At 43.6% G+C, this 13040-nt stretch overlaps 1 long non-coding RNA gene across 1 annotated transcript in view; it reads left to right on the forward strand.

The window, feature by feature from the left end:
* LOC147579056 (uncharacterized) overlaps nt 1-3963 on the forward strand; it is a 77186-nt gene extending 73223 nt beyond the window's left edge. Inside the window, exon 4 of the long non-coding RNA XR_015253504.1 lies at nt 3870-3963. This is a non-coding gene — a long non-coding RNA (uncharacterized LOC147579056). The remainder of the gene's footprint in view (nt 1-3869) is intronic.
* The last annotated feature ends 9077 nt before the right edge of the window (nt 3964-13040 follow it).

Genomic DNA, 13040 nt, shown 5'->3' on the forward strand with positions numbered 1-13040 from the left:
AGGTGCCCCTTATCCAGCATTTCTCAGCCAAGTTATTTTGGCACGCAGGAATAGCATGACCTGGGGCTAGGCTTTTCCCAAAACTCACAGCCAAGTTGATCTTTAGGACACTATCCTGAGATGCAATATAGAAAAAAACTGTAATTTTAATTCTGATTTTAAAATATTATTTCAAAATAAGTAGCGGTAAGAGTTCTTACGATAAGGGGCACAAGATTCATGATGTGCTACAGGAATTTATAATTCCAGCCGCCAATTATCCTGCAAAATGTTATAATATCATTGAATCAATGCACTATGTGGACCTTTGTTACAACACCGACATTAGAGAAATAATCAGTTCTGGACTTTTGTCAATTCTTATGATTATTGATAATCTCAATAACTAAATTTCAGAGAATTCTCTTTTGAAAGAGAATGTATACATTTACTGGAACTGGTTCTAAACATGTTTTGACACCAGCCAAAAGGCAAAGCCACATAAAGGCTATTTCCAGAGTAAACTAGAGAAAATGTTTTACATAAGAAGACTGTAAATGAGAAATAAATCTGACCAAAAAAAAAAAAAATGTTTAACTGCTCTAGTGAACAAAGAAACGCAAAGCAGTAAAGCAGAACGTAAGATGAATTTCAAGGAGAAAAGAAAAGGAAAAGGAAAAGGAAAAAGGGAGAATATTAGAATACTTGGGAATACAGGGATTCAGTGAAGGGTACTCTCTAAGTGCTTGGGCGTGAGAGCAGACACCTTCTCACACTGCTGATGACAGGGTACTGGGTTATAAATCTGGAGAAAGATTACATTATTGGGCTTTGTGCTTTTACTCCCAGGAAAGTTTCTTTAGGAAATGATGCAGCAAAAAACCAAAAAACAAACAAACAAAAAAAAAAACCCAAAAAACACAACAACAGCAACAAAAGTTTTAGATAAAAATTATACACTTTTCAATAAAAATTGGGTTAAATAAAATATTTTAAATTCATAAAAAGGAATATTATTCAACTTTTGGGGCTCTTGGGTGGCTCAGTCAGTTAAGCGTCTGACCCTGACTTCAGCTCAGGTCACCATCTCAAGGTTCATGAGTTCAAGCCCCGCGTGGGGCTTGGTGCTGACAGTGTGGAGCCTGCTTGGGATTCTCTCCTCCCTTCTCTCTCTGCCCCTCCCCTGCTCTCTCTCTCTCTCTCAAAACAAATAAACTTAGAAAAATAAAAAAAAATACTGTCTTAAAATTAAAAAAGAAATATTATAGGACTTTAAATATTTTATGAAAAATTGATATGGGAAGATACCTATGTTATAATGATAAGTTTGATGCAGAATGAAACAAGGTTCAGACGCATGGCATCAGCATATACAAATATGTGATAGAAATAGAAGCTAGGGGCACCTGGGTGGCTCCATCAATTAACCATCTGGACTCTGGATTTTGGCCCAGATCGTGGTCTCACGGTTTGTAGGTTTGAGCCCGTGATGTCTGGCTTTTCACTGATAGTGCGGAGCCTGCTTGTGATTCTCTGTCTCCCTCTCTCTCTACCTCTTCCTTGCTCATTCTCTCTCTCTCAAAATAAATAAATAAACTTAAGAAATAGAAACTGAGTAGAAATACACTAAATTATTAACAGTGGTTATCTTTGAATGGTGATGTCACAAGGGGTTTTATTTTGCCTTATATTTTTGTACACGGAATTTACGATAAATTATTGGTGCAAACTGTAGGGTATTTGGAGATTAACCAAATTATTAATGAAACTGACTTTTTAGAGATCCTTAACCCAGTCCAAGACTTGAAAGTGCTGTTATTAAGGAATAGATACATAGGATAAATATTTCACATAAAAATCACCAAGGAAAAGGAATGTGTGTGCAAGAAGCTGATCTCTAAACACCTATTAGTGAGTGTGGAGGAGGAATGATGTAATTCACAACTCTTGATGAGTTTGTTCAAAATCCTCCACATGGGCACCACAGGAAGAAGAACACCATTGTTTTCCAGTTTGGTATTCCACTCTACTGGCAATTTTTTTCAATGATATCCTGCCGTTGTGTGTGTTTGTGCGTGTGTGCTTTTTTTGGAGGGGGGAAGGGGCAGCGAAAGAAGGGGAGAGAGAGAGAGAGAGAGAATGAGAATCCCAACAAGCTCCATGCTCAGCTCAGAGCCCACCTCGGGCTCAATCCGTGATCCTGGGATTATGACCTGGGCTGAAATCAAGAGTCCGACGCTCAACCCACTGAGCCACCCAGGTGCCCCCCATGATGTTCTGTGGTAATATCAGGCTTGACACAAATAAAGAAACAACACCCTCTCTTTTTATCTGAAGAAGGCTTTTTAGCCTTTCAAAGGCAAGCGTGTTTCATTTTGTTACTAGTAAACATGTGTATTGATTCGTTTAAGAACACGTGATTCCTCTCCCCGCCCTCCCCCTCCCCCCATTACATCTTCGCTCTAGGAACTTTGGAAAATCAGCATGTTACAGCTTCATCTCATTGTGAGGTGTGTTCAAAAAGTTCAAAGTGCTCCCCAGAGGTCTTTCTCTTGGTCGTTCTCATTCCCCACTTTGCTTATTGTTCCCACTGCGGTGGGCCAGATTGCCCCCAAGTCTCCCTCGAAAGCAAGCTGAGTCCATGGGCATTCAAATAGCTGGTTAGAGAGTGTATTTTCCCTCCAGATTCAAAGCCTGGTAATTAGAACGGTGGGATTCTGAAGAGTCTCCTGAAATAAAGCCATATTAACACTTGCAGGAATTTCTGTGCTTAGTTCTCTGGAAAGGCAATTTCTTTTAAAAAAAAAAAATTTTTTTTTAACGTTTATTTATTTTTGAGACAGAGAGAGACAGAGCATGAACGGGGGAGGGGCAGAGAGAGAGGGAGACACAGAATCGGAAGCAGGCTCCAGGCTCTGAGCCATCAGCCCAGAGCCTGACACGGGGCTCAAACTCACGGACCGCGAGATCGTGACCTGAGCTGAAGTCGGACGCTTAACCGACTGAGCCACCCAGGTGCCCCGAGAGCGCGATTTTTCTGTTGAATTCCTTCCTTAGCCTGGAAATCACTTACCTTTCTAGATTTCTTTTAAGAGAGTCAGTCCATAATGAACTTATTAGAATATGAGCCAGTTTCCCTGTGAGGGAGTTTGGAAGCAGATCTCACAGCCCCCGTCAAGCCGTCAGATGAGGGCAGCCCAAGCTAACCCCAGCGGGATCGCCGCTGCTTACTGACATGCTTACTTTCTTTTAAAAAAGATTTTTAATGCTTATTTTACTTTTGATAGAGAAAGAAAGAGAGAGCATGAGCAGGGGAGAGGCAGAGGGAAAGGGAGACACAGAACCCGAAGCAGGCTCCAGGTTCTGAGCTGTGGGCACAGACCCCAATGCGGGGCTCGAACCAACAAACCACAAGATCGTGACCTGAGTTGAAGTCGCACGCTCAACCGACTGAGCCACCCAGGTGCCCCTGACATGCTTACGTTCTAAGCTGCCTCGTAGAATTGCAAGGTCTAGATTCAAGGAGGCAACTTCATGCTATAGTTGCCATCTTGATCTCCCATGGAGAACAGCTTGCCGTGGGTAGCCATCGTGGAACTATCCCAGAAAATTCCCTGCTCCATTTAGCCACAGGGAAGGTGTGGAGAGGACTAGAGCTTTAGACCTCAAAGTTCAGGACCAGAGGAGCTAGCCTCAGTATTACCGGTAAAGTTCATCAACGTTGGGTGCTTTGCTGGGAAAGTATCTACTGTTTGGATAATCTTACAGCACACCTCTTTGGGTTATTTCCTCTGCCTTTGTCCATTTTTTATTTGGTGAGGAATCCAGATATGCAGTGCAATTACGTCATTCAGCCCACCGAAATGAATGGGTTTGATTTTTATTTACAGATGTTCTGCTTTTGTTTACCTGATGTTCCCTCCGACGAATCCTGAGATACTGTCATTTTCATATTGTTTATCTATAAGTGGCACATACACTTGAGAGATCGTAATATCAAGAATGTAAGTTTCTTTTAAGCCTTTATTTGACAGTTTTATAGAAATCTGACAGAGCTGGGTAAGGAAACATAATGAAGTGTATGAGATAAAGAAGATATTAAGGGGAGGATTGGCCTTGAGCCAAGTTGTGAGATAAGCCAGGGGTTTCTACTGAGGATCAACAATCTTCCTTTCCCTTCCTAGCCTCTTCTTCTGGGTCCCTGTGCTGAACTGTTGCCCCAAATAAACCAGACTAACTAATTCATCTGAAAGTTCTGGGAGGAAGATTTTTATAGATAAGGAAACTGAGGCTTCAAGTAAAATGGCCAGCTTTGAGGTAAACAGCTTGTTAAGGTAAACTTGGAACTTGAAAACAGGTTTTTGGCTTAAAATTCAGTACTTTTCCATATGCCAATGATGCCTAAACGAACACTGGTTTTATTTCTGTCTGTAAAATGAGCTATACTTACAAAATAATTGGCTTCTGTCTCTTCCTATAACTGGAGATGGTGGTGATTATTATTAATAACATCTGTACAGAGGGTCTAATAACCTGTCAGTGTCACTATGAAAGTAGAATGCTGAGAGACCTATAAAGCACCCAGCGTGGGGTCTGAGCAGTCTCAAGTCACCGCATATGCTTACCTGTGTGAGCCGGTACCTGGTGGTCACCCAGCAGGATTCCCAGACAAAATTTCATTACACTGTAATGTTGCTATAAGGCTAAGCAATAACTAAGGGCTTTTTCTAAAACTGTGAAGGCCTTTGCCAACGAACGTACAATTTTTATTCTAATATCAGAACTAGTTTACTAACCTCTTCTCTGTTACCAATTTCCTAGCTGTCTTATCCCGGTACCCTTAGAAATTCACAGTCCCAGGCTGTGAAGGCAAACAGCATATCTTTCCTCTCCTACTAACTTGGAATACTCTGGTCTTTTCTGAGAAAGGAAATGGCATGGAATTAATTGACTATGAAGACTGTGGTCTTAATGACTAATATGCCATCTTTCCTTGGGTGTATTTTCCTTTAACAAAGAAGAACGAAGAGGGGCGCTTGGGTGGCTCAGTTGGTTAAGCGACCAACTTTGACTCAGGTCATGGTCTCATGGTTCGTGGGTTCGAGCCCTGCATCGGGCTCTGTGCTGACAGCTCAGAGCCTGGAGCCTCCGTTAGATTCTGTGTCTCCCTCCCTCTCTGCCCCTCCCCTGCCCATGCTCTGTCTTTCAAAAATAAACGAACATTAAACAATTTTTAAAAAAAAGAACCAAGAAAAAGAAATATATTTTTTTTCAACGTTTATTTATTTTTTGGGGGACAGAGAGAGACAGAGCATGAACGGGGGAGGGGCAGAGAGAGAGGGAGACACAGAATCGGAAACAGGCTCCAGGCTCTGAGCCATCAGCCCAGAGCCCGACGCGGGGCTCGAACTCCCGGACCGCAAGATCGTGACCTGGCTGAAGTCGGACGCTCAACCGACTGCGCCACCCAGGCGCCCCAGAAAAAGAAATATTTAACCCAAAGGATTGACTATGTCATGGTGGATTTCCAATAACGTACATGGATGGCACTTTGGGAGACTGGGGGAAAGAAGGGTATGTCAGGCCAGGAGAGGGTACCCCCCAAATTATCCCACATGAGGCTCATTGCTTTGCTTTGCGTAGATTATCCTTTTAATAATAATCTGAGTGCCTTCAGGGAATGAGATAAGAACCTCACTTGTTCTCCCCTGCTTGAATTGTTGACCCCGAGTCAACAAACCCAAACTATGAGAGTGTCACAATAGAAAGCCCAGGCTTTGGGGGTCAGACACATCTCGTATTGGATACTCACACACCTATGAGCTGTGTGTCCTTTGGTACATCACAAACTGACCCTCAGTTTTTTTCCTCTGAAAACAGAGGTAGCTCCTTGGCTTGCTGGGATTAAATGAGTCGGTACAGGCAAAGCATCAATCCTAGCACTTTGTGCTTCACACCTGACTCCTACTCCATCTATGTTGAATGTGTGCTCAGCACACATACCTCTCTTTCTCCTCTCCCGATAAAAGCTGTGATTTATTGGATTTGTTTCTTGAAACCAGACAAATTTCTAGGAATTAGCAGCAGTGAGCAACACAGGAAGTGATTTACGGGCTCCCTTCAGAAGTCAGAGAACGCGGTTCCATGGTAGAGATACTCTTCTTCTGTATCCTCAAGCGTTTATTTACTATTCAAAAGACTCCACAGGTTAAAGAAGAGAAAGATTAACTAGATCCAAATCCCTACTCTCCTTTCCAAGATCTAAATTAAAAGTCATCAGAAGATACCTGTGTGCAGCACAGACTGCCAACATTTGAAATTTACAACCCCCTTGGCTTTGTGTTTCAGGAAATTTGATTTCGAAATCTAATTTTAGAATAACAAATAGTCCTGCACAGAGTCCCAAATGTTCCTGGTTCCCAAAGAGTTTAATTTCAAGCTTCTTTATGAAAATCTGAATATATGATCTTTTCTTTCTCGTTTTCTTTTTTGTAAATCACTTAATATATACATTCTCCGAGAACATTAGAATCTCATGCAGAGCCATCATTTAATTCTCTAATAAGGCGAAATTTACTCTAAGTATTCCACAAGGTCTCAGTGGTTGGCCTCTTTGGCCTCAAAGGCCAAAATAAATCTATAAAACACGTGTGCGCACGGACGCACTTTTATTTTACACTGGTCTAAAACAAAACTGTTTCCCTCATCTGAACTCTTCTCAGAGCCCACACTGACAGGCTAATGCCAGCAATTACCTGAATGATCATTTCAACAACAACTGAAAGCTTGGCATTGCGCCCTGCTCAGAAAATAACATCCCACCCAATTTGGGGCACCCAATATAAAGCATGCTTTTATATTTTTTCATCTTTCTCTTACTTTCCATTTCAAGAACGCGGCCTTACTGAGTGGTTTCGGCATCAGGTGTCCTTTGTGATTAAAAAAAAGACCCTCGCTGGAACAGAATGTGACAACCTGTGCTTCAACGTCAGTCCAAACCCTACGGTGTTCTCCTGGCATTCAGATGCTTCAAAGGTTTGGGATGTAGCGCCAGAACTTGTATTTGGTCTCCTCCGCACTTCTGGAACTTACGCTTTGTGCATGGATTGGAGTCGTTCTCGGTGTTGCTCACTCATGTGGCACGCGGCTTTCTGAACCGTGCAAGAAGATTCCACCTTCCCGAGGAAGGACTCCATCATGTCTTGAAGCCTTTCTTGAACCCCTCACTGCATCTACACTGAGTCTGGCGATCGATAGGTCATCCAGAAATATGAGATGAATGAAAGTGAATACCTGATATTCGGAGATACTGTCAAATATCTTTCTCTGGTTGATTAAGAGCCTCCGTTTCAACAAAACTGTTTTCTTTTTTTTTGAAAACTTTATTACTACAGAAAATTTAGAGAGAAGATGTATGACGGACCCATGTACCCACACCAGCTTTGATAATTATAAACTCATGAACACACCTGCTTCATACAAGCAGGGTTTTTTGGGTTTTGTTTTGTTTTGTTTTGTTGTCATTAATAGATTGCTTTTGAGCAGTTTTAGGGTTACAAACAAATTAAGTGGAAAGTACAGAGTCCCCATATAGTCTTTCCTCTCTGGTTTCCCCTATTATTAACTTTTTGCATTAATGCTGTATATTTGTAACAATTGATGAGCCGTTGTTAATGCATTATTATTAACTAACGTCCAGAATTCACTTAAGGGCTCACTCATTGTGTTGTACCTTCTATGGTTTTAACAAATACATAATTAACAAATTACCATGCCATACAGAATAGTTTTACCAGTTTCTAACAGTAAGAAAATAGCTATCGCTAACCTTTAATTACCTCGGGGTGAATGACACTCACACAGTCGAAGGTATTTTCATTTAGATTCAATTCATAATTTATGCTTATTATGGTGATCTCCCATCTACTGCGTCGTACAATTCATGACAATTGCCTTCGGTAAACATTTTTATCCCCATTTTCTAAATGGAGATATTGAAGCCCTGAAAGGTTAAAGAACTTTCCAAAGGTCGGGGCGCCTGGGTGGCGCAGTCGGTTAAGCGTCCGACTTCAGCCAGGTCACGATCTCGCGGTCTGTGAGTTCGAGCCCCGCGTCGGGCTCTGGGCTGATGGCTCAGAGCCTGGAGCCTGTTTCCGATTCTGTGTCTCCCTCTCTCTCTGCCCCTCCCCCGTTCATGCTCTGTCTCTCTCTGTCCCAAAAATAAATAAACGTTGAAAAAAAAAAAAATTTAAAAAAAAAAAAAAAAAAAAAAAAAGAACTTTCCAAAGGTCAAATAGCCAGGAAGGTGGGGAGCACAAGGATTCCAGCCAGATTAAGTGGGATTAATCCCCACTGCAACATTTATGACTTGGCAAATGGCAGAAATGCTAAAATTAGTCCTTTCTACCATTTGTGGAGCAATTAAGGGATGTAATGGAAAGCAGATCCAGATGGCGGAGGCCTTCCCAGAAGCAAGGTTTCCTATACTCAGGTAGAGGAACAAAGATCTGGAAGTGGTGCGGGGGGAGCCCTTGGTGCCTGATCGCCATCCCCAGCGTGGGGGGTGTGTTGCATGTGAGAGTGAACAATTGCAAGAGACAGGCTGGGTCCAGGGAGAGAGCCAGGTTTCAGTTAGGGTATGGAGCTGAAGGTAAGAAGGCAGAGAGGTCCCGTGTGGTTCAGAGGAAAAATTACTGAGGGAAAAAGAGCAGTGGGGGTTATGGAGGAAAGAACCAAGTACCACGCGGTGAACGCGGAAAGCAGACGGGCTGCCCTCTCGGCTGGTAATTGAGGGAAGAATCCGAAGCACGATGGGCTTAACTGACCACAAGGTTTTTGAAGATCCCCCTCTTAAACCCTCAGGAAGTGTTGAACCGGCAATCCCTGCCCTGTGTCTGGAAAGTCCGCAGTCAGCACCCTGCTTTCCAGTTGCTCAGAACCATGCTTCCTGAGAGGGAATCTCATGCCCAGAAGCCTGGCCCAAGGCACGCGGATTGGTTCTACCAGGTCTTAGTGAGTGGTGAGCACGGCCTGGGTTGATGCACCAGTGGGATATCCCCTGGAATATTGAGCTGCGGGCTTGGCGTTCATGGAGGTGGTTACTGGGGGAGAACATTCGGTTCATGAGCTGTCTGACAGCTAAGATAGCTTTGAGAAGTATCCTGCCCTTTCCGGGTGGAGGGTAGGACCAAGTCTATGAAATGTTGGGTTTCCAAACTACTCTTTCTTCCACCTTGGTGGCTTCCTTTCTACTCTCTCCCTTGGTGCCACCATCTATGCTGCCATGGCCTGCTAGAATTTCTCCCCTGGGCACACTTTCATGCACACTTTGTGTCTCTCTGTACTCCATAAGAATACACCTGTTGTATGTCTAATCCGATGCTAATAGACCATGTCATTCTCATAATCATGGAATACGTATCTTGCAAAGCCACTCCAACTTCTCACCCTATGACTAGATGCCCCCACAACACCTCCACCAAGTGGTCCCATCACCTATGCTTGAACAGATGCAAGGAGAGAAAACTCGCTACTTTAAAAGGTAGCCGGGCTTTGGATAGGTTTGAGTGATAGAAGCTTTTCACTAAAGTAAAATCCTTATATGCCCCTCAAAGTACAATTCCTCTTCTCCAGGGCATTCCTTCAAATATGTGCCTCCAGGTTTATCTTCCTAGTGTAGCTGCCAAATCGTTTGTCCCTCAGACATTGTATACCAGTGGGGCAGGGTGAGATTTTAGTTTCCTGATAAGAAATCTGCCTCAACTTTTTTTTTTTTAAAAAAGCTACATGAAAAAAAAAAAAAAAAAAAAAAAAAGGGGCGCCTGGGTGGCGCAGTCGGTTAAGCGTCCGACTTCAGCCAGGTCACGATCTCGCGGTCCGGGAGTTCGAGCCCCGCGTCGGGCTCTGGGCTGATGGCTCAGAGCCTGGAGCCTGTTTCCGATTCTGTGTCTCCCTCTCTCTCTGCCCCTCCCCCGTTCATGCTCTGTCTCTCTCTGTCCCAAAAATAAATAAACGTTGAAAAAAAAAAATTAAAAAAAAAAAATAAAAAAGCTACATGATGCACTAACGCCATGCCAGACGCTGTGCTAATTGTGAAGATTAAGGTAATTTGATTAATCCTGCTAACAATTCCAGGAGGGAAGTGTTGCTTTCTTTCTGCAAATGAATAAACAGTGGCTTAGAGAAACACATTATTGACCTTAAGGTCACGCTGCTGGTTAGGAACGGAGCCAGAACCGAGGTCCAGGTCCTCTGAGGTCAAGGCCCCTACTCCCACCACCACATGACTGACAGTGACCCTCTCCAGACAATGACCCATCTAGCAGAGCAACCAAATGTTACAAGTCCAGACCGAATTACAAGTGTGGAGGCTGAGGGAGAACTTGGAAGCTTTTTTTTTTTTTTTTTGTAACATTTCCAAAAAGCGTACATATGTAGAGAATTATCTTTGTTATTCTCAAGCACAAGGGTATCGTGATGGCGGGATTGTGAGTTATGAGAAGAGACACTAGCTGCTATGACAACATACCCTAAAATCTCGGTGGCCTAACCCAAAAGTGTCTTCCACAAAGTCTAACGCAGGTGGTCCTCTTTGGCAGGTGGCCTTCCGTGTACCCTGGTACGGTTTGAGAAGATTCATATGTTGAAAGCCTAACCCCGTACCTGAGAACATGGCCTTATTTGGAAATAGGACTGTTGCCAATATGATTAGTTAAGATGACTGGGTGGGGCTCCAATCCAATAGGACTGGTGTCTTCGTCAAGTTGGACTCAGGCACACATACGGGGAGAACGCGAATGTGGAGACGGCCATCTGCAAGCCAAGAGGGAGTCAGAGAGCGGGGCCTTCCCTCACAGCCCTCAAAAGGTACTAGCCCTACTGAAACCCTGATCACAGGCTTCTGAACTCTAGAACTGTGAGACGATACGCTTCTGTTGTTTAAGCCACCCAGTTTGTGGTACTTTGCCACATAGGAATTCCATGCGGGCAGGGCATGGAGGGGAGGTGCATGTCTTTTGTCTGCATTTCATTGGCAAGAAGTCAGTCCCATGGCCAAACCTAACTTCAGGAGAGGCTGGGGAATGTAGGCCAGCTGAGTGTCTATGAGTTGGAATTAACAGACATCAATAAGCATGTAGCAGTCCTTGCCACAGACAACTTCGAGTGGAAAGATCCTGGAAGAAAAGGGCCCCTTCTAGGAGACTGGACAGGAATCATCTATCCCCCATTAACCCCCTCATTCCATCCATAAACCAAGTATTTAGTGAGTACCTACTATTTTCCAGCATTGAACTTGGTACTGGGGATAGAGAAGGGGGAAAAAAAAAGAGACACGTTTCCTGCCTTCCAAGAATTTACACCGTGATAACCCACAAAAGTGCAGGTTGCCTTGAGAAGCTTTTAAAATGTAGTTCTAACCTACTCTGGGTGCTCAGAGGTGTCTTAGAGAATGACACATTTATTTTTTTTTCTTTTTTTTTTTTTTTTTAATTTTTTTTTTCAATGTTTATTTATTTTTGGGACAGAGAGAGACAGAGCATGAACGGGGGAGGGGCAGAGAGAGAGGGAGACACAGAATCGGAAGCAGGCTCCAGGCTCTGAGCCATCAGCCCAGAGCCTGACGCGGGGCTCGAACTCACGGACCGCGAGATCGTGACCTGGCTGAAGTCGGACGCTTAACCGACTGAGCCACCCAGGCGCCCCAAGAGAATGACACATTTAAGTAGAAATAAGAATGAGCTACTGGTTGCAATCTCTTCTCTGCAATTCCAAAATCCAACAAGCTCTAAGAACCAAGTTGTTGTTGTTGGGTTGTTTTTTGTTTTGGTTTTTTTTTTTGAAAGTTATTTGGTAATAAAACCTGACCTGATCTTGACACATTTAGTGGAAAATCCTGATCTGAATGGACATGAGGTTACTTGTAATCTTTATCTATTGTACTTGGTGTGAATATTTGTAGATCTTGCTGAAGAAATGCTGATGTTTGATTGCCTAGATAGATCAAGGCATAGTATTGCTAGGATGCTGTACAGGGTCACCAGGGAATTGGAACAAAGGGATGTATCATACTGAGAACAAAAGGTGCCACAAATTGTCTTCAGACTTGATTCCAGTCACCCAGGTTTATGGACACCTTTAATAGTCATCCTTCCAGTAGTTCTAATAATTGAGTAGTTTCTCAAATCTTTGACATCAAAGAGGAATCGTCAATGGTTCTTCCAATACCTGGAGATGGTGGGCTGTACTGAGAGTAGCACCTTTAGCAACCGTCAGGCTGGACCTGTGAGCCACCTTAACACATAAAGAGTGGACTTGGGAATCTAGATTTCTGCTGGCTGGGAGCCTGGAGACAAAGGTAATAATGGGGGGCCACTGTGATATAAAATTGTCTTCTCCTCGGGGCGCCTGGGTGGCGCAGTCGGTTAAGCGTCCGACTTCAGCCAGGTCACGATCTCGCGGTCCGTGAGTTCGAGCCCCGCGTCGGGCTCTGGGCTGATGGCTCGGAGCCTGGAGCCTGCTTCCGATTCTGTGTCTCCCTCTCTCTCTGCCCCTCCCCTGTTCATGCTCTGTCTCTCTCTGTCCCAAAAATAAAATAAAAAACGTTGAAAAAAAAATTAAAAAAAAAAAATGGTCTTCTCCTCGATAACTATGGCATGGGGGAAATAATGACAGCATTAATGCTTCCGGCGATGTTTTGCCTGCTTACCTTTTCATAGATAATACCTGGAATCCACAAGAGGAAATATTAGTCCCAGTCACTCATTTACAAGACTCATACATACAAATGAGCAATGAGGAGGTCAGTGTTCTTCAAATCAAGAAATCTGGGGGCGCCTGGGTGGCGCAGTCGGTTAAGCGTCCGACTTCAGCCAGGTCACGATCTCGTGGTCCGTGAGTTCGAGCCCCGCGTTAGGCTCTGGGCTGATGGCTCGGAGCCTGGAGCCTGTTTCCGATTCTGTGTCTCCCTCTCTCTCTGACCCTCCCCCGTTCATGCTCTGTCTCTCTCTGTCCCAAAAAAAAATAAATAAACATTGAAAAAAAAAATTAAAAAAAAAAAAAAA

Source organism: Puma concolor, chromosome B4 (assembly GCF_028749965.1).
Source record: "Puma concolor isolate L17-30 chromosome B4, mPumCon1.1.hap2, whole genome shotgun sequence".
NCBI classification, from domain to species: Eukaryota; Metazoa; Chordata; class Mammalia; order Carnivora; family Felidae; genus Puma; species Puma concolor.